Raw genomic sequence first — 21341 nt, forward strand, 5'->3', positions numbered from 1 at the left:
ACATTTTTGCTGGGTAATAGATTCTCGGCTGCAATCCAATCTCCTTTGCCTTCCGGAATATCATATTCCAAGCCTTGCGGTCCTTTAATGTTGAAGCTGCCAGGTCCTGAGCAATCCTGACTGTGGCTCCATGATATTTAAATTGCTTCTTTCTGGCTGCTTGGAGTATTTTCTCCTTCACCTGATAATTCTGGAATTTGGCTACAATATTCCTTGGAGTTTTCCTTTTGGGGTCTCTTTCAGGAGGTGATCGATGGATTCTTTCAATGATGATTTTATCCTCTGATTCTATGATATCAGGGCAGTTCTCCTTAATAATTTCCTGGAATATGGTATCTAGATTCTTTTTCTGGTCATGGCTTTCAGGCAGTCCAATGATTCTCAAATTGTCTCTCCTCGATCTGTTTTCCAGATCAGTTGTCTTTCCAATGAGGTATTTCACATTTTCTTCTATTTTTTCATTTTTTTTATTCTGCTTGACCGATTCTTGGTGTCTCATGGATTCCTTTTCTTCCAACTGTCCCACTTTAATTTTTAAGGCATTGTTTTCTTCAGTGAGATTATGCACCTTTTTTTCCATTTGGCTAAGTGAATTTTTTAAGGTATTGTTTTCTTCAGTGAGATTATGTACCTTTTTTTCCGTTTGGCTAAGTGAATTTTTTAAGGCTTTGTTTTCTTCAGCTTCCTTTTCTAAGCTGCTGATTCTTTTTTCATAGTTTTTTTGTGTTGCTTTCATTTCTCTCCCCATTTTTTCTTCTACCTCTTGCAATTGATTTTTAAAATCCTTTTTGAGCTCTTCCAGGAAGGCTTTTTGTTCTTGAGACCAATTCACCTTCCCTTGTGAGGCTTCAGATGTAGACAATTTGAGGCTATTGTCCTCATCTGAGTTTGTGTTGGCTTCTTCCCTATTGATACAGAAGCTCTCAATGGAGAGGGCTCTTTTTTGCTTCTTACTCATTATTGCAGCTTATTTATTTATTCTTTAAGTTGAGGTCTGCTCTGGGGGCACCAAGGTCCCTGTTTTGGGCTTCTTGTGCAGGTGTATAGGTGCTGTGTGACCGGGCTTTTACTCTGAGGCCTTTATGGTGTGTGGAGATCCCCTGTCCTGCACTTCCTGTCTGATTGTGCTCGGCCAGCCAGGCGCCAGACCCCGGCGTCTGATCCCGCCGTTCGCGGCCCTCTCGGCCGGTGCAGGTAGGTTTTTCCACTGTCCTTCTTGGCCACCAGATTTTTGAACCAGGTTCTGGGAGCCTCAGTTGTTCGGCTGTGGCCCGCAGCTCCTGCTGATTTGCCCCGACCCCCTCGGCGCTGGGTTGCTGCCCTGCGCTGGGCCTCCCTTTTGCCCGAGTCAGACCGACCTTTTCCTGAAGTCTTCTAAATTATCTCTGGTTGGAGGACTGTGTCTCTCTGTCTCTTTGCAGGTTCTGTAGTTTCAGAATCCGTCCAGAGGCTTGATTTAATGTTCGTTTTGAGGGAACAGAAGGAGAGCTCAGGCAGCTTGCTGCTTCCTCTCCGCCATCTTGGCCTAATTAGGCATTCTTTATTTTACTTCTATGTTGTCTAAACAACTCTTGGTACATGTCTATTGATAAAATGTCTAGGCTTAGGCCAATTCTCTTGTTGGTGGTTCTACTCTCCAAGAAATGGGGAACAGTTACTAGGGACTCCTCCCCTTCTATACCACTCAGCTCTAACCTGAAGGGGCTTCTTTGTTGTTGTTCAGTCATTTTAGTCATGTCTGACACTTTGTGACCACATTTGGGGTTTTCTTGGCAAAGATACTGAGGTGGGTTACCATTTCCTTCTCTAGCTCATTTTATAGATGAAGAACTGAGGCAGACAGGGTTAAGTGACTTGCCCAGGGTCACATAGCTAATAAGCATCTGAGACCAGATTTGAACTCAGATCTTTCTGACTCCAGGCCCAGTTCTCTATTCACTGTGCTACCTAGCTGCCCCAAAGGAGCTTCTAGGATCTCTCAAACTCACAAGGTTAAACCTTCAAGCCTAAACACAAACACTTCAAGAACCATGTTCAATCACTTCATAATAAAAGAGTAGCCAGGGCTCCCTTACTTGAATTCATAAATCATGTGGGAGCAGCATATGGTAGGATAGTGGGAAGACAGTGGTAAGAGACTTACTATCCATCTCCCCATCCCTGTACACAGAGAGACTATCAGCTAAACAGGTAAGAGTCTAAACCAGTGTCTATTCTCTTAATATTAATTTTAATGGGGAAGGACCAAGACACTCACTAGTCAGGGTTTGTCCCCTCATATTAAAATGCCAAATTCTCCCAGTTCTGGGCCACCACATGGCCAAAAGCAGGAACCAAAATTTTGACATGGGCCATTGGAACTAAGACGGGCCACCCTTAGCATGTTTCAAGGAATGGTTCTTGAAATGCACAAGCATTACTAATACCCACACAAACGTTATCATTCCAGTTTAAGATGAGGAAGTGAAAGTTGAGAAGTTAGGCAACTTGCTCAAGCCATGAGGGGTCAGAGCTGAGGTTTGACCTGAGGTCTTCCAGGTTCGGTCAAAATGTCCAACTGGCAGTTGGTTCAATGAGGCTGATGCTTAGGAGAGAGACTAAGGCTGGATCTCTAGATCTGGACCATTGATACCCCCTCCATTTTCTTTACTTTCATTTTTGTTAAAGAGGAAAGACTAGGGAGAGTCACTCAACAGTGAAACTGCTAATATCTCATTTTTAGTCAACTAGTCAGCAGCTAGAAAAATTTCCTTTAGGCAGAGTTTAATCAGATTTTTGTTTCTTAAGGAATAGTTTTCAACAAGGAATAAATAAATCATTTTTGTCATTAGTAGAGCAATCTCTCAAATTGATTGAGGGGTGTTTGGGACAAAATTGCCTCAGTTTACCCAAATAACTCGAGGAGACCACCAAGTCAAGCAGAGGCAGATTTATTACATTCTCATGAGAATGGGCAAGGGATGAGGAACTCACTAATGGGCTCATGAGTTGGGTTTTTATGGAAGTTTTGGGGAGGTCCCCTCATGCACAGGGTGAGCTCACAATCTAACATCCAATCCTGTCTCACGCAGGGTGCGTGTTCAGCTCGTGATCAGGGTATGGATGCATGCTCAGCTATGTCCAAGAGCTGGGGGGAAAGGGGAGGGGGGAAAGGGTGAAACCGCTCCACCCGTGTGAGGAGGGGGCAAGGGGGAAGAGGGGAGTGATGGTACCAGGTGCTGGTACATGGGGTGGGGGATGGGGTTAGGACTTAGGAATGCAAAAAGGGAGAGGCAATATCTGGGTGGGCTCCCAGCTAGCAGGGGCCATCTTTCCTGCCTGGTCATAGAACAAAGGTGGGGGGTAAGGGGTGTGTTGTAGCAACATTATGGCTGGAAATAACAAGGACTAGGGAGTTTAGAATGTAGGCAGTGAGGATTTATACCAGGGTACATTAAGTTCAGTAAAGCAAGATACATGATTTCTGTTGTTAGTAATGGAATAAAACATGAACAGAATGATCTGACAATAACAGGGACCGGGGGCTGGGTACTTTCCAGACCTCATGCTCAGAATCTGAACTGACTCAAGTCCACCTATCCAATACAAGGGGGAACTGGAGCTGGGGCTCACAATGGGGAGAGGAGCCCGACTCAAACACCCTATGACCTTGGATGGGTGAGGTTTGGGGGAGTGATTCCCCTTTCGAGTGCTCTGACACCTTGAGGGAGCAATAATTTGGCTGGCCCAATAGCTTTAGGGGTGAGATTCCCTACCTCAATGGTAAACCTTCAAGGCTGTTACCACCCTGGGAACAATCCCACCCTCTTCTGACCTGAAAAGAAGGCTTATAATTTTCCAGATATGAGGAAAGGAGAACGCTCACTTTGTTAGTGAATAAGGCCAAGTAAGGATTAAGTCAGTTACTGACAATCAAAGCTCAATTTTTTAGGAAGTGTTCAAAGAAAGCTGGCATAAATTTTCTTTCTTTCTTTTTTTTTTGTTTTTTTGTTTTTTTAGTGAGGGAATTGGGGTTAAGTGACTTGCCCAGGGTCACACAGCTAGTAAGTGGTAAGTGTCTGAGGCCGGATTTGAACTCAGGTCCTCCTGACTCCAGGGCCAGTGCTCTATGCACTGCGCCACCGAGCTGCCCTTGGCATAAATTTTGCCAAAAATTTGGTCTCAATTGAAATTACTTTATAAAATTAGTCCCTGGGTTCCTTCAGTAAATAAAGACTTTCCAGAGACGAACCACTTGATTTTAATGTGTCTGTTCATTTATAAAAACACCACTGGGGCCTAGTTAACTGCTCTTTGGACCCTAGAGGTTTAATCCTGAAATTAAGAACTGAAAGAATTGGAGAACTTAACAAAACTGATCCCTGAACCTTTGAGTGTTAGCTATAGGAAAGGAGTCTCATAAGGGACTCAGACGGTTTTACTTAGAGGCCCAAGAATTGGTAAATATTGGTAAATATTTTCAGTGGGGAACTTCTCAGAGAATCACTCAGGAGAAGTTCCTCCAAGGAATGCCAGACCTAGGTGGGGATGCCCACAGGGGAGATAGGGTCAGGCATAAGAGGATAAATACTTCCTAGAGGATTCCCATTGGACCATGTGCCCTGGCCAAAACCCACTCAGTAGTTGATAGTGTATGGAGCAAACTGCCTCAGTTTACCCAAATAACTCGAGGAGACCACCAAGTCAAGCAGAGACAGATTTATTACATCCTCATGAGGACGGGCAAAACCCAATTACACATTGAAGTCTTGCAAAGATATGCCCAATCCTCTAGGTTTTTATAGTAATCTTGAAAAGGACTGTCCCCACATACACTTAGGGTGGATGAGCTCACAATCTAACATCCAATCCTGTCTCACCCAGGGTGCGTATGGAGACATGCATACGTGTTCCAGGGACAAGGGGGAAAAGGGGAGGGGGAACAAGGTCAAACCAAAGGAAAAGGAAACAGGGGAGTGAGAGTCAGATGTTTCACATCTCACAGTTCCCACTGACTCCCCTCTCCAGGCCCCTGTCTCTAAAGATAAGGATGACAGGGTTAAAATTTATCTTTGGCTATGTTGGGAAGAAAAGAATAATCCATTGTTGGGACCCCAAGGCCAAGGGGATTCTGCTCTGAGAAAAAGAGACAATGTTACTTAACATCTGGTCTCAACTCAATGGCTGCATTCTGTGCCTAGTCCCATCCTTTCTTCTTGAGTCCCGAGTATTGAATTGGTGGGCAAACTCCCTGACCCACTGACTGGGGTTCTGACACATGATAGATTGCAGACAAAACTAATATGTAGCTGACAAGTGGGGAGACTGAGCAGAAGTAAAAATACTGTTAATTGGCAATAAAACTTAAAGGAGACAGTGAGAATTTTGACAAGCAATAAACTTCTAACAAACTATACTGGGGCAGGTCTGGGTACCTTCCAGACCCCATGGTCAGAGTTTAATCTGACTCAAATCCATAATCATATCATACAATCCTCCGTTTTTCTTTTATGCTCAGAGAGCATATTCTGGATTTGAGTCACTGTCATTGAGCCCTTCAGCCATGCAGGATTTCAGCCCATCAGTCCAAGTCCAACTCATCACCAGTCTCTCCTTCGTGAAGTTTCAGAATCAGGGTCTTTAATCTTTTCTCAGTGAACTGCTGAGTCACCATCAGCTGCATCTGTTGAACTGCACGTTGTATCAAACCTATAAAGCAAGGGACTAAACAGGGACAAGTATAAGGAGAACTCCAAAATTACAAATGAATACCTAATCCTGTCCCATAGGCATCTTTCAGGAGGTAAATTGGGGTCTAATTAATTATCCCAATATACCATATACATGTCAATAACTACCAATATTATAACAACAAATATGATTTAAAAACCTCTTTATAATTTCAGTGATGTGCTCCCAGTGTCCATTCACTTAGCAATTTTCATCTTTGACCTCAGGTACCCCTATTAGAACCTTTTACAAAGCAAATTTAAATAGCAAATACAACTGTTTCCCAACTTTATCCAAGGAAAGAGTAATCTCTAATTGACCTCTTCTAGGCCTGAGTATCCCCAACTAGACTCAGGCCCACCAGGTTACCACTACATTTCCCCACCCCTCCTTCCAATAGCTAAGGAAAAAGAGGGCGAAGATCTCTTCTTCTGTAACTGCTTCCAGCTGAATATGTGTGTAGAGCTGACAGTGGAAGGTGCAGAAATCCTTGCAGGCCTGGTCCAGATGATGAAGGGGGTATATAGTCTGGAATTGCTAACATAAAATTGAAAGCCTTGAGCCTAGATAAAACAAACTATCAAGAGGTTAAAGAGACAAAGACAAAAAATTTTAAAAGACAACAATAGGGAAAAGGGGCAAACCAAAAGAGTGAATCCAGGAACCCCCAGATCCTGCATCAGGAGCGAAAAGCTGTTTACAAATGTCCTTCATCCAGTGAAAGGTGTCATGAATGCCCCGTGCTGTTCAAAGCTTTACCTAGTTCTGTATCTGACAGACATTATTAACAACAAGTCAAAGGGTTACCACTATCTTGCTACATGCAAGCCATATAATCTAAATGTTTCAAAATGCCACTGATGGCAGAACCCTTAAATTTTTCCAAATTACATCTATATCCATTTCACTTTATTTCTCCAAAAGTTTTCACTCAATTGTTTAAGATGTAATCCTCACATAAAACTTAGGTTACAAAATACCTTTGTAAGAAGATGACCACAAATGAACTTACATAAGAGTTACCAAGTTAACTTCAATTCTAATAAAAGACTTAGGATGACATTTAACCAATTAATTTCAAAACAGTGCATGTCAAATAAGTTGTCCATAATAAACCATGTTTGTATTACAGGACATGCTCTATAGACAGATATTATTTCTACATTACACAATAAACTTATATAACAAAACATTCTATATTTTACTCTTCTCTGTTTTCTTGAAACAGACTTGAGATGTCTCTGGTTCAATTTCTAACATGCATAACTAATAACAGACAGATGACAAGGCTAAATGCTTATACATTCTAGTTGTTCAGATTCTGAAAGGGACTAGAATTTCTAAGGCAAATAGCTTAAATCTTAAACCTGCATCTCACCCAGATGTTACAGTATTAATCTAGGGATGAAGAGACAATATTGTGTTCGTGCTTATCAAGTGACATGATTATAGGAACTTGCCACAAAAGAAAAAGAACAAAGCTCTGGGGGAAAGGTACTTTCCCAACTCCCAGTAGAAGTTTTGTGGACAACCAATGCAATATGCCAGACCTAAAATCAGCCAGGTGGGAAAGTTTGCATTCCATATGTAATATTCGGGGAAACCGAGTCAGGAGACACCTACCTCAGCCTTTGCCAAACAGTCGGTCTCCCATCCTTTCCCAAGAGAACTCCACCTGCAGTGCACACATGTAAAAACCCCTATAGGGTTGCTGGTATCATGAATCATATGGCTCACCATTCCTTGATAGTAATAACTGGAGTCAAACTCAGAGCAATAATGATTAATAGTCCCATAACATCATAAATAGCAAGTCCCAACAATCAGCACTAAAAGTGAATTCATTTCTCAAGGATCGCATATCCTAGACAGCAAGTATTAACTATACTTGTACTTAAATAGGTTTCTCTTTTCATCCATAGGTTAGCACTACACAAATGAATCTGCTTTGAGATGCTCAATAACAAGCAATGGTTGAAATAAGTGTAAGCAATCCCAAATTGCATACTGGGAACAAACTAGAAAATGCCCCACACAATAGCACATGGTAAAATGGGTTTAGATGTTAAACATAAGATACTGTCCTCAGAATTCCTCTAAACAATGGGAACATCTTTAAAGTGACAACTAGTTTGCATGTGTTTCTACACATGTTCTAATTCCAATTAAATAAAAACATAAGTAAACTTCAGATTCCCTATTAAGATGATACAAGATAGCTCATAAGTTACTTATTGTTCACTAACATGTCATACATGACAAGTTCAGGCACCAATTTAACTATTACTTAGCACCAATAAATCCAGATCAAAACAGCAAGATCTTTCTCATAACTTACAAATTATTTAGATGTTCTTGTATTAATTCAATAACCAATTAATTCAATGTTGCAATAACAAACTTCCACTTTGTCCATTCTCATAATAGAAATATATACCAAACCTTAAGAATAAAACTCAAATATTCAGATATTCAGGATTCCAGAAAAGCTTTTTCCATTAATTAACACAATTTCACAAATCACAGTAAGTTTGAACATGATTGTTATCAATATCAAATCACCATTGCAACAAATTAGCTTAACTTTATCTCTGCTCCCCTTCTCTCTCATCTAAAGTGTTTGCAGTGGGGAGGAATTTCAGCTTCTTCCAAACCAAAGAGGAAATATTCAAATAACCCGTTCCAATCATAATAACAAATTTTACTAGGCCCCTTTTTAAATCCTCTCATTATCTCTTGTTGTAGTTGTAGTTGTTCTTTCAAACTACAGTATACCAGATCACAATACAACTTGAAGTAATCCAGCAGTTTCTTTTGCCAGTTTTTTTTTTCTTTATCTCTAGATTTCGTTTCTTCCTGTCCTTCAAGGTAAGAGACTGCACTAAGGATTTCAAGTCCCATCCCCCTCTAATACCAAATTACATTTCACAAAGAGATCCCATCAAGCTTCTAACTTTTAGAAAAAAAAGCAAATCACTATACTTTACTGAGGATCTGTTGGATCTTAAAGCCTTAATATACAGCTAAGAATATTCTTACTATGCCCACTTCACAGAAAACCATTATCACATTCAATTAAATTCATAACCCAAAGTAATTTAGAGAGTCCAAATCTGACCATATCTCCAATACAATAAACTATTAAACTATTGGGCACTTTTCCTTTCCATATTACAAATCACCTTGATGTAGTCAGCTTAAAGTTACACAAATAGAACAGTATATATTTCACTTAGAGTTAAATCAGAATTAATTCAATTAAACCCCAATTTATTTTCTGAACGATATCGTATAGAACCTCATTGATAATTTCATATTAGTATTAATTCATCCCATAATCACTTAATCTAAACACTTCCTATTTTCCTGTTTTTGTTTCTCCTTAAACAGTTCCATTACAAAAGAAAATTTTTAAAGTGGCAGTATATAGTTTGTATGATTCCCAAAGTTTCTTAAATAGATAGCCCAATCAAATTCAATTACCCTTCTTGATTCCCTAATTACACAAACTTTTCTTTTGCTAGTTTAAAGGAATATTTTAATGCCACATTTAGTCCTCCAATTCAGTCTGAAAGACAATGCCAGAGCAGCAAGATTCCCCCTGCTCCTCCCCCACTTCCTTAACCTAGCAAGTTGTTTTTTTTTTTTAAGGGTAGCTTCTTCAATTAAACAAAACTTTTCCTTCTAAATTCCAAGCACAGACTTATGCTCTCTCCTCCCCCACAGCAGAAAAAGGGGAAGGGGTGGCTTTCTTTTCTTTCTTCTCTCTCTCTCTCTCTCTCTCTCTCTCTCTTTCCTTCTACTTTCCTCTCTTTCTCTTTCTCAAAAATCCTAACTATTCACTCTCATACCCCTGGTCACAGTCAATGCAGACAGGGCAGACCATGTAGGCTAGCAAACAACTTCCTAACCATTCATTCCTCCTCACTTAATCAAACTTCCTCGTACCTTCTCAACATACTTAAACCATCTGAAACTAGCAAAGTGGCAGCTTAGCCAATATCTCACCAAATAACCCCATTTATCTATTTTAAGATAGACCCAGGGGATTCTCTTCTTTAATCTGCCTATTACAAACTTTAGGTGTTCCCTAAGAACAAACTTCACACTCACTCTTTCTCCTTTGTGGTCAGCAGCCTTTTACCTAGGGCTGCAGACAGATCACATTTCAATGGCTCAATTCAAATTCTGAGTAATTTACAATTCTACAATCCCCTTCTCAGTCCCTTCTCTAACCCAGACTGCAGGGATCAATTTCCCTTTCTTCTTCTTTTGTCAATACAGTTATTTTGATGGAATTTTTACTCCTGGACCTCTACTTTTAATTTCAATTGAAAAGGTCTCCTTCCAATTATCTAATCCAGGATTTTTTTCCAGCCTCCTCTGGCTCTTTAAACTTGCCCTACTCTAGATGTTCTACCCGTATTTTGTTCAAGATCCTAGCCTGGTCTGGACTTTTTAACCCTGAACTCACCGGGCTCCTGTTTTTGCTCAGGATGTCTATTCAACCCTGGCTCAGCATGGACCTCCACCTTTAAAAGGTCTCTACCATCTAGCCGGTTTTTCAATCCTGCAAACAACAGGTACTAAACCCCCCCTAGGGGCGTTCCTATATTTTGTTCGGGGTGTCTATTGTTGGTTGGGCGTCCCCAGACCTTTTCAACCCCGCAAACTCAATAGGACCTAGAGGGCACCCTAAGGTTAATTCTGTATCTCGTATCAGGGTGTCTATTCAGTCCTAGTGACCTGTTCAACCCTGCAAAACTTCAACAGACCTTAGGATGATAACTAGGGGTTCCCCGATTTCTTCCTAGAAATCCCCCTGAATGGTCACCCAGTTACTCACCAGTCTGGGTCTGTGCACACGTTGTGACCGAACCAATCCGGATACTCCTCATTACTTTAGCCGGCATCCCTGTGTCTGGTTGGCTTTTAAGTCTCTCTCTTTCCGGGCATGGATGCTGAGAAGCCTCACCAAGAGCCAGACCCCTGAACCTGCTGAACTCAGCAGGGACGTCCTTGTTCAGAAGGACAGGCTCCTGGGAGTCTCCAAAGATCCCCAAAGAGATCCCGGACGAGCCCCCATCTGTATGGAGCAAACTGCCTCAGTTTACCCAGATAACTCGAGGAGACCACCAAGTCAAGCAGAGACAGATTTATTACATCCTCATGAGGACGGGCAAAACCCAATTACACATTGAAGTCTTGCAAAGATATGCCCAATCCTCTAGGTTTTTATAGTAATCTTGAAAAGGACTGTCCCCACATACACTTAGGGTGGATGAGCTCACAATCTAACATCCAATCCTGTCTCACCCAGGGTGCGTATGGAGACATGCATACGTGTTCCAGGGACAAGGGGGAAAAGGGGAGGGGGAACAAGGTCAAACCAAAGGAAAAGGAAACAGGGGAGTGAGAGTCAGATGTTTCACATCTCACAGTTCCCACTGACTCCCCTCTCCAGGCCCCTGTCTCTAAAGATAAGGATGACAGGGTTAAAATTTATCTTTGGCTATGTTGGGAAGAAAAGAATAATCCATTGTTGGGACCCCAAGGCCAAGGGGATTCTGCTCTGAGAAAAAGAGACAATGTTACTTAACATCTGGTCTCAACTCAATGGCTGCATTCTGTGCCTAGTCCCATCCTTTCTTCTTGAGTCCCGAGTATTGAATTGGTGGGCAAACTCCCTGACCCACTGACTGGGGTTCTGACACATGATAGATTGCAGACAAAACTAATATGTAGCTGACAAGTGGGGAGACTGAGCAGAAGTAAAAATACTGTTAATTGGCAATAAAACTTAAAGGAGACAGTGAGAATTTTGACAAGCAATAAACTTCTAACAAACTATACTGGGGCAGGTCTGGGTACCTTCCAGACCCCAAGGTCAGAGTTTAATCTGACTCAAATCCATAATCATATCATACAATAGGACAGGGGATTTCAAATTTTTGGGACAAGGGTGGATTCCCTTTCTAAAAGAAAGTAGAAAGTAATCTGTGCAAGTCTTGGGTTTGAGTATACAAAGTGTTCAGGGGAATTGTTTTAGCCAAGTGTGGAACTTTTGATTATTTTATCCTTGGAAAGTTATGGAATTTTATTGAACAATCTCTCACAGTCAGTTGAGAGCAAATGAGCTATTGATAATGCTAAATCCTCTGTATTCACAATATTTGAAACTTTTCAGTTTTACTCAGTTCCAGTTTACACTTAGCTTTCAGTGGAAACTAAGAAGGAAGATTTTGCTAAAGCACGCCTATTTCTGCGTGGGTGTTAAAGAAAAATTCATAAAGAAGAGTGTAAGGACTGGAGGAAAAAAATATGACCTTAGAAAGCAGGTTAGTTTGGCAGCTATAACTTCTTTCTTTTTTAATTAGAGAAACTAAAAGTAGAACTGGGTACATGTTCAATACTCCTTAAAGGGTCCATTTTGTTGTCTGGTTGGTCTATGCTATGCTATCCATACTTTGTGTTACCCTGTAGCCAATAGGTGTATTACCTATGCCTTTTCTTTTAGTATGATCAACTGCAGGAAACAGATGATAAAAAGTAAACTTTAAAAAAAAAAAGTCTCAAAAGAAGACGAATCTCTCTTTTTTCTCTGTTCCCAACACTGGCCATGTTGGAGGTTGCTGAGATGAAAGACAGTTACAGAAATTAGTTGGAAACTAAGATACAAAAAATGATTGGAGACCAAATTTGTGAGAAAGAATAATTAATTCCTCTTATTTCTAACATAATTTGGATGTCTTTACAAAGTATTTTGATGAGCTTATGGGGTACTACCAAATTCTGTAGAGTTTAATGAAAACAAACAAAAAAATCAGATCAATTACTCCATTTGAGGGGAACTTAAAAATTATTAGAGATTGATTTAAAGCTGTAGTTTGAATTTTAAAAACTGGGGTTTTTTTAAATCATGAAATCTGTTCATAAAAGATTCAGTGAAATAGAGATTCAGAGAAGTATTTAGGAAAAAAGTACAGGAGAAATTAGAGTCAAGTCCTGTGAGTTTAAATAATTTCACAACTCAGAATTAAAAACAAAACCACGGGGCAGCTAGGTGGCGCAGTGGATAGAGCACCGGCCCTGGAGTCAGGAGTACCTGAGTTCAAATCTGGCCTCAGACACTTAACACTTACTAGCTGTGTGACCCTGGGCAAGTCACTTAACCCCAATTGCCTCACTAAAAAAACAAAAAAAACAAACCCACACATTTGCTAAGGCCTAGGCAGTTTTAGTTAGCCAATTTCTAAGTCTGAAGTTTTGCGGCATCAATCTATGAAATTGGTTTTAATTTTAGTGTAGAACAAAAGGTATATTTAAAAACTGCACTTGAAATTGGAACAAGTTTATTGCAGGAAGGAATTTTTATTATTAAAAGGCAGAACAAGAAAATTTTGGAGCGACTTCAGAAAATAATAAAAGTGGGTAGAGTTGGAGTTCATTTAGTCTTCTGTTGTTTACTGGTTTAAACAACCAACCTGAGGGCACCAAGAACATTTTGACTGGGACTCCCAGACTGAAGGTGAATCACAAAGTGCCCCCAGAAAAAGAAAAGTTTGTTTTGAGATCAGGAAGGAACTGAAAGTAAGTGAAATTTGATGATAATGCTATAGTTCAAATCAATTGTTTAGGTAAATTAAAACACAGTAATACTTGTGTTGAAATCAATGAAAGTAAAAATAAGTTTAAAATTGTCTTTTGGTAGAACTATAATTAGTAAGGCTATAACAAGTTAGGATAAAAATTATTAAGGATAGAATTGAGCACAGAACATAGGAATAAATTACATGCATGCACACCTGATAGAGGGTGCTCAGATTACAAAAGATCAAAATAAATCGAGCATATAGCTTACAAAAATAAGTTTTTCATGTGTGTGTGTGTGCGCGTGCAATCAAGGTTAAGTGACTTGGCCAGGGTCACAGAGCTGGTAAGTGTCTAAGGTCACATTCAAACTCAGGACCTCTGAACTCCAGGACCCAGTGCGCTATGCACTGTATCACCTAGCTGCCCCTGAAATATGGTAGTTTTGTGATGACAAAGCAGAACTTCTAAATTATTTCAGAACAAACATTTTAAAATAAATTGTATCAGTTGGGAATTTACTGTATCATAAAATAAACCACAGTGCTCTGGAATCAGAATAAATAGACTTAATTTTGAATGATTTGAAAAGAATTAGATAATAAGTAGTACAATTCCCGTTAACTCTATGTGAAGTCGAAACTGTTTTAGTAAAAATAGAAACTTTAAATGAAGAAATTATTATGCTACAGATAAAAATATCTTTCTAATTCAAATAATTGTAAAATATATATTAAAGCACAAACACATTGATGATATTGGGCCCTGAAATTTGAAATCTTGGCAGTGAATGGCTCTTGTGAAAGTTGAGATTTTAAAATTATTACCATTAGTAATTATACAACCATATTTCATTTAGGTGATTTCGAAGTTGAATGAATGTAATGAATTTATTCATTAAAAAAATTTAAACCCCCCTAATAACCTACAGTATTGGGAAATATCAAAGCTTTGTAAAAGGAAGAGGTAATTAAGAACAAAGATCTTTTATAGTCAACAGTAACAAAATTGGTTTTGAGAATATTGTTCAGTGTTTCGTTTAGAATGCCTAATAAAAAAAGATGATAATGAACTTACTGTAGTGATAAGAGTAGCAGAGACCCTTTAAATTTCTTTCTTTCTCTCTTTTTTTGTTTTCTTGCAGGACAATGAGAGTTAAGTGAATTGCCCAGGATCACACAGCTAGTAAGTGTCAAGTGTCTGAAGACATATTTGAACTCAGGTCCTCCTGAATCCAGAGCCAGAACTTTATCCACTGCACCACCTAGCTGCCCCCGACCCTTTAAGTTTCTATGTGACATTCCTATGCCATAGTCGGGCTCTGACTGATACCCCTGGTCATTGACAAGTGAATTCCTTTATGAAATAGCTGAATGAATGCTCTTCTAATGATAAAAGAGGTTAACTTTGAGAAGGGAATGAGAAACTATGTGTGTGTGTGTGTGTGGGGGGGTGAATTAAAACTTCATAGTTGAACTCAGCAAGTTGAATTTGACTGTCATTTATAAAGACTATAAGCCATAAAGAAATTGGGATGAACTGGCTATTTGTAACCACTTAGAAGCCAAAAAAGGGTGACGGTATCACAATTAATTGGAGTTGTGTAATAAAGAAAAGTCAGCTTGACTGGGAAATAAAAGAAGAATTAAGCAAGTAGAAGAACATAAGAGAACTATTCAATAAGGTAGCAAGAAAGGTCTGGTTTTGAAGGTTTTAACTTCAAAGGAATTGATTTGGCTTTTTAGGTGACATAGAAATAAAGAAGCAGTTATGAAGAGTTGGGAGTGTCACCATGAATTTTTTGAACATGAACAAACTAAAAAAATGGACCCCTGTTTAAAAAAAAAACCAACAGATTTAAGTACTTCCAATAGTAATTATAAGTCAATAATTGATTGATTGGGTTGAACATTTTGTCTAGTAAATTAGAAGAATTTAATCAGTCTTTGTATGTACAAGAGGATAATAAATATTTGTAATTAGTTACTAGGGTTGTTGGGAGAAGCACATGATTGTGAAGTACTTAACATGGTGCCTGGATTGTGTAGGAATTCAATTGGAATAAGTACCTAATTAGCATGAAATGTTAAATTCACAGGAATTCAATTTTTTTTTTTTAGTGAGGCAATTGGGGTTAAGTGACTTGCCCAGGGTCACACAGCTAGTAAGTGTTAAGTGTCTGAGGCCGGATTTGAACTCAGGTACTCCTGACTCCAGGGCCGGTGCTCTATCCACTGTGCCACCTAGCTGCCCCCTGGAATTCAAATTCTAATGGAAAAATCAGAGACTAACCATTATTTTCTTGTTGGGCAAATATAATTTATTACCATTGTCATTTCAAAGAGCCATTCCTAGGATAGGAAAACATGAACAATTTTCTCCATCCCACAAAGAGTGTATGACAGTTTCTCAATGACATCCTCTGCCAATATTAAAATTTAGTTTTAGCAATAGGTTGAAGTATAGGTAAACACTCACAAATATGATACATATTTTGGATTAGTAAACTATGTATTAGCAATATTTTTTTATTTTTTTAGTGAGGCAATTGGGGTTAAGTGACTTGCCCAGGGTCACACAGCTAGTAAGTGTTAAGTGTCTGAGGTCGGATTTGAACTCAGGTACTCCTGACTCCAGGGCCGGTGCTCTATCCACTTCACCACCTAGCTGTCCCCAATTAGCAAGATATTTAATGTAGAGGACTTTCCTAACAATCTTCCCCTCCCATTTTAAGCATTTCTGTCCCATTTCAGCAATTATGTTATATCTACTTTGTTTATATTTTAAATTTATCTGTGTATATGTCACTTTCCCCTGGTAGAATTTAGGCTACTTAATGGAAGAGACTATCTTGGTTCCCAAGCAGAATGACTGGTACCTAGTAGAAACTTGATAAATACTTATTGAATTGAATCAAGTTGAATTTATTAAGTTTGTTGTGATTGCCCCATGAAGGTCAAACATAAAATTAAGGAGTGAAAATTATATAGAGAGATATTGGATCAATTTAAGGGAGAGAGAGAGGGGAATAAACTTTTTTTCTGTATTTTTATTTTATTTATTTAAAATTTTTTTCCAATAACATGTAAAGATTTTGTTTTGAGTTCCAAATTTTTCTCCCACCTTCCCTTCCCCCTTCCACAGCCAACATGCAATCTGATATAGGCTACATTACAATCATGTTAAACATATTTCCACATTAGTCATCTTGTAAGAGAAGAATCAGAACAAAAGGGGAAAAAAACACAAGAAAGAATAAACAACAACAACAACAAAGCAACAGCAAAAGTGAAAATAGTGTGCTTCAATCTATATTCAGATTCCATAGTTCTTTGTTCTGAATGTGGAGAGTATGTTCCACCATAAGTCTTTTGGCATTATCTTGGATCATTGTTGCTGAGAAGAGTTAAGTCTATCACAGTTCATCATCACACAATGTTATTACTGTGTACAATGTTCTCTTGGTTCTGCTCATTTCACTCAGCATCAATTCATGTAAGTTTTTCCAGGTTTTTCTGAAATCTACCTGCTCATCATTTCTTAACAGCACAATAATATTCCATTGCATTCACATGCCACAACTTGTTTAGCCATTCCCCAATTGATTGGCATCCCTTCAATTTCCAATTCTTTGCTACCACAAAGAGAGAAGCTATAAATATTTTTGTACATGTGGGTTCTTTCCCCTTTTTTATGATCTCTTTGGGATATAAACCCAGTAGTAGTATTGCTGGGCCAATGGGTATGCATGGTTTTATTGCCTTTTGGGCATGGTTCCAAATTGTTCTCCATAATGGTTGGATCAGTTCACAATTTCACCAATTTTCCCACATCTTCTTCAACATTTATCATTTTCCTTTTTTGTTATATTAGCCAATTGGATAGGTATGAGATGGTACCTCAGAGTAGTTTTAATTTGCATTTCTCTAATCAGTAGTGATTGAGAACATTTTTTCATATGACTGTAGATAGCTTTAATTTTGTCATCTGAAAACTGCCTGTTCTTTTCCTTTGACCATTTCACAATTGGGGAATGACTTGTATTCTTATATATTTGATTCAGGGAACAAACTTCTTAACAATTATACTTGTCTGAAATTGAAGAAGCTATGTGATAGTTATGGGGATGCTGAGTTGCATATCAATAGAGCTCTTTAAGTGGTGATTACCTATGGGGAATACTATAGATAAGATTTATGATTTCAGCAGGTATTGGACTATATGTCCTTCAAGGTCCCTTCCAACTTTAACTCTATAATTCTATCATTTATGATTCTCACTTCAGAAAATGATAAAATAGGGGGCGGCTAGGTGGCGCAGTGGATAAAGCACCGGTCCTGGATTCAGGAGTACCTGAGTTCAAATCCGGCCTCAGACACTTGACACTTACCATCTGTGTGACCCTGGGCAAGTCACTTAACCCCCATTGCCCACAAAAAAAAAAAAAGAAAATGATAAAATAGATTATCCATATTCACATAGCCTTTAGAGTCAAAGAAACTAATTTACCAAAGATCATGTTTTGCTTTTTCAATTGTACCTCTCTATATCCCTGTGCCTAAGTGAATTGTTGTTGTTGTTGTTGTTTGTTCTTCATTCTCAAAGAGGACCATGGCATTGGGGTGATGTTATGATTTGCAGTGAATTGGATTTAAGTGAGGGAGGGCTGTACAAGGTCACCAACCTCACTCTCTCCTCCAGAGCCATCTGGGTCCAGTGGCAAGTTATATATCAGAATAACTAGAGATGGTCCTGGATGGTCAAGGTAATTGGGGTTAAGTGACTTGCCCAGGGTCACACAACTAGTAAGTGTCTGAGGTGAGATTTGAACTTGGGTCCTCTTGACTTCAGGGCCAGTACTCTATTCACTGTGCCACATAGCTGTCCCAGCATGTGATAAGCACTATATAAACTACTATTCTGTGAAAATACCATGGGTTATAACATAGTTTTCTATGAATCGAGGAATTTGAAATGCATTTGACTGAATTAATATGACCTAGCAATTTTGTTTGTTTGTTTGTTTGTTTTTTTAGTGAAGCAACTGGGGTTAAGTGACTTGCCCAGGGTCACACAGCTAGTAAGTGTTAAGTGTCTGAGGCTGGATTTGAACTCAGGTCCTCCTGACTCCAGGGTCGGTGCTCTATCCACTGCGCCCCCTTGCTGCCCCATGATTTTGTTTTAATACATTAGAAAATAATAATAATTCACCATTGAGAGAAGAGGATGGCAGTCCTCTTCTAAAATCTTTGCGAGTTATGAGATTTCAGCAGCTTTGCTGACAGGATATTATGAACCTCTACTGCACTGCCTTTTCATGAACTAGGACCTCTCCCAGTCAAAGTGGGTGTCATTGAAGAACATTTGGAAACTCATGTAATTGTATTATTTGATGCTATAATTTTGAACCATTTATTCACTTTTTGGTGAAGACATGGAGACATCAGTACAAGGCTAGATGGGTTTCTTGGGTCTGGGTGATTGAGGAGGTAAGCCACTCCACATAAATTTTATTGCTTTTTTGTTTGTTTTGTTTCTGTGGGGCAATGAGGGTTAAGTGACTTAACCAAGGTCACACAGCTAGTAAGTGTCAAGTGTCTGAGGCCACATTTGAACTCAGGTACTCCTGACTCCAGGGCCGGTGCTCTATCACTTCTATTGCTTTTAAAAGTGAGGAAGGTGACTTTGTAGAATGGGCTGAGGTAGGACTCTCCTCACCTGATTGTCTGACATTTCCTCTTGAATGGAGAACTTTCCCACTTGGCTAAAATTCTAAAACTCCCTGTCCTATTTTATCAGTACAATTGGCTATCTATATGACTCTCACCTGGAATTGTTATTAAGGAAGTTATGTTAGGGAAGTATTTTCCCCCTTCTTATATCTATGTCCCTCTTTTTCTTTCTGTGGCAAGATTCTGTATTTATTGCAGGTGATTGGTATGAGCACAATATTAAATCTTTATCTCATAGGCTAATACTGAATCATATCTGAGCTACTATAACAAGATACATTTTATTCTAAATTAGACAAGATTGGACCCCACAACTCCATCCCATTGAATGGGTCTACGAGATTTGGGTTTGGAGACAAGTACTTACTGCACTAAAGGAAACTTTTTCAGGTTCTTTGTCATTACAATCAATATTTGAGTGGGGTCATCATTGATTGCATGATGCCATCCTAAAGAGACTAGTAAAGGCCACAAGAAGGCCAGAAACCACCAAGGTTCAAGTGGTTCTAACTATGCTAGTATTGGATAAAGGACTTCTATATCCATCCATCCATCCATCCATCCATCCATCCATCCATCCATCCATCCATCCATCCATCCATCCATCCATCCATCTATCATTTGTCTGTCTGTCTATCTATCTATCTACCTACCTGTCTGTCTATCTCAGCATATAGACACACACACACACACACATATACACATATATACACGTGCAAATGTATGTGTAAATTGTTGTTCAGTTGTTCACTCATGTCTGACACTTCATGACTCCATGGACTTGTCCATGGGTTGTTTTTTTTGGCAATGGCATGGTTTGCCATTTCCTTTTCCAGTGTTTCCAGTTTTACAGATGAGGAACTGAGGCAAATAGGGGTTAAGTGACTTCTGAGGCCAGATTTGAACTCAGGTATTTCTCACATCAGTCCCATCACTCTATCCACTGTACCTCCTAGCTGCCCCTTGTGTATGTATATACATACATATACATGTATATATAAATATGCACATATGTATACATACATATAGACACATATATGGATTTAAAGTTTGTTATCTATCATATTTTATTATTGGTATTCAGAAAGAAAATTCTTATGTGAATCATTATGTTTGTATTATTGTTTTAAAAAATTCATTGAATAAATTAAAAATACCTAGTTATCTAAAGCAGGACTTCTTAAACTTTTTCTACTCACACCCCTTTTTGCCCAAGAAATTTTTACATGACCCCGAGTATATAGATATATAAAATAGGTATAAATAAGCTTTTACTGTTGCCAAATTGTTTGCTCACATTTAGTTATGTGACCCCCATATGGGGTCATGACCCACAGTTTAAGAAGCTTTGATCTAGAGCAATTGTTTCTAAATGTTTGTGATCCTGCACCCCATCAGTCAAAATATTTTTAAGTTTGAACTCCAATATGTGTATATTTACTTATTTCTAAGTCATATATATGTGTGTGTATATATATATATGTACATGTGTGTGTATGGTATGTCCTTCTGTGCTAACAATTATGCATAGAGTATATAAACAAAAAACGGAATGTAAGAAAGGAGGAGATAAAGACTCAATAACATTTGGTCATAAAGTTTCTTGAGTGGGGAACTGACATGGCTAGATTTGCACTTTACTGAAATCCCTTTGGCAGATAGATTGGGGTGGGGAGAAGAAAGACACAAGGGGACCAGTTAGAAGAATGTTCCAATAATCTAAGCAGAGGGCAAAAGGGCCTGGACTGAGATGGCGGCTGTATGAATAGAGAGAAGGGGACAGATGTGAGAGATGCTGAGGGGCTGACACCTGGCTGGGAGCTTTCACAATGGAGGGAGGCTAGGTAGTTGTGATTGTATGGGAGACAAGATGTGACCTGTCTTCACACCTCTGATTGGTTGATCACACACCTTGGAGACAGCGTGGGGGAGGGGGGACCCTGGAGTGAAGCCATAGTTACCACTTTAGAGACCACAGATCTAAAGGCTGAAAACATAAACACAAAGCATCCTTACCTTTTTGTGTTCTGAACTGAAGCCAGGGAAATTTCCCTCTACATACTGTGAGCACAAAAGCTGTTTGATTTTAATAGAAGTAATTTGAACCCTATTATAGAATCCCAGGCATAGAAAACCAGGTGTATTACTTATCCCATTGTTCTGAAGTTGTTGATGTGAGGGGTCACTTCTTTTGTTTTTTGTTTTTTTGGTGAGGCAATTGGGGTTAAGTGACTTGCCCAAGGTCACACAGCTAGTACATGTTAAGTGTCTGAGGCTGGGGGCCACTTCTTTTAATATTTAAATTTTTTT

At 39.0% G+C, this 21341-nt stretch overlaps 1 long non-coding RNA gene across 1 annotated transcript; it reads right to left on the bottom strand.

Annotated features, from left to right (window-relative positions):
• Positions 1-5352: 5352 nt before the first annotated feature.
• On the bottom strand, positions 5353-10777 carry LOC122730491. Its single transcript, XR_006353513.1, has 3 exons — positions 10556-10777; positions 7333-7384; positions 5353-6246 (listed from the first exon to the last, which is right to left on the bottom strand). It is a non-coding gene; the product is annotated as an uncharacterized LOC122730491 (long non-coding RNA).
• Positions 10778-21341: the final 10564 nt, after the last annotated feature.

The sequence above is a fragment of the Dromiciops gliroides genome, chromosome 6, assembly GCF_019393635.1.
Source record: "Dromiciops gliroides isolate mDroGli1 chromosome 6, mDroGli1.pri, whole genome shotgun sequence".
NCBI lineage: Eukaryota > Metazoa > Chordata > Mammalia > Microbiotheria > Microbiotheriidae > Dromiciops > Dromiciops gliroides.